This window comes from Egretta garzetta, unplaced genomic scaffold (assembly GCF_000687185.1).
Source record: "Egretta garzetta isolate BGI_Z169 unplaced genomic scaffold, ASM68718v1 scaffold223, whole genome shotgun sequence".
Classification (NCBI taxonomy): Eukaryota; Metazoa; Chordata; class Aves; order Pelecaniformes; family Ardeidae; genus Egretta; species Egretta garzetta.
The window spans coordinates 73,165-74,620 of NW_009259033.1; positions in this window are offsets into that span (position 1 = coordinate 73,165).

Genomic DNA, 1,456 nt, shown 5'->3' on the forward strand with positions numbered 1-1,456 from the left:
CTCGGCACAGGGCTGGCACTGCCCGGCCTCCCCGTGCCCAGCGTGGGGCGGATGAAGACGTAATGAAGTGAAATCTGCTTTCTTTCATTCTTTTCAAGAAGCAGCACGCTATAGAGGGCTGCGCTGCTGCTTGATCCGGGGAGAGACACGCTCCCAGCCCGACTCCATCTGGTTTTGCAAATTAGCGTCCACGGTGATGGGGCTGAGTCCACGGGGACAAACACCTGATGGGACTCCCCCCCCCGCCCCAAACCCAACGCTGGCACTCACGTGCTCCTTGCTGGTGGCATCGCTGCCCCAGATAAAGAGGAATTTGCTGTGGTATTTTATAGGGACAACGGGTCTGTCACCCAAGAGCATCTTCCCCAGCTGGTCCCTCTGCACGGTGAAGCTCTGCTATGGAGCAGCCCAGGACCCCAGGCCAGCCCTGCCCAGGGTGCTCGAGCAGGGGTTGGCACAGCCGGTGCGAGCCCCCACTACTCCCCAGTGCCACGGCATGCCATGGCCCCACCGCAGCCCCAGAGCCCAGCAGAGCAAGAGGGCACGGGGCTGATGTGTCCCAGCTCCCTGCTCAAAGCCCAGCCCTGCAGCAAGGAAACGCAGCCGCTTCTGGAGCAGAAAGTGGTGCCAGTGCAGGCACGGCACAGGGCATAGCACGCACAGCGCGGCACGGCACGGCATGGCACAGCATGGCATGCACAGCACAGCACAGCACAGCATGCACAACATTGCATGGCATGGCACGGCACGGCATGGCATGGCACGGCACGGCATGCACAGCATGGCTCAACACAGCATGGCACAGCGTGCACAGCATTGCATGGCATGGCACGGCACAGCACAGCATGGCACAGCACGGTGTGCGCAGCGTTTCGTGGCATGGCATGGCACGGCATGGCATGGCATGCACAGTGTTGCATGGAATGGCATGGCATGGCACAGCACGGCACAGCATGGCATGCACAGCGTTGCATGGCATGGCACGGCGTGGCACGGCATAGCATAGCACGGTGTGCACAGCGTTTCATGGCATGGCACAGCACGGCATGGCATGGCATGCACAGTGTTGCATGGAATGGCATGGCACAGCATGGCACGGCACAGCACGGCACAGCATGGCATGCACAGCGTTGCATGGCGTGGCACGGCACAGCACCAGGGCAAGCCTCGGGCTTGCAGAAACACCACCCGGAGCCGCCAGCACCTCGAGGCCCCTTGGGTCTCAGCCCAGCCGCGCGTTGGGAAGCAGAGCAGGGCGGTTTATCCCTTATTTACGCTTTAATTCACCGGCATCCCCCCATCTCATGAGCCGGTGGGGCCCCATCCTGCTCAGGAGCTCAGGCAGGAGCAGGTGCAGGCGCGCCGGGGTGCAGCACCCAACACCCCAGCACAGAGCCCACCCCCCAGCACCCACAGGACCCCCATGCCATGGGACCCCCACCCAAGGACACCCCCC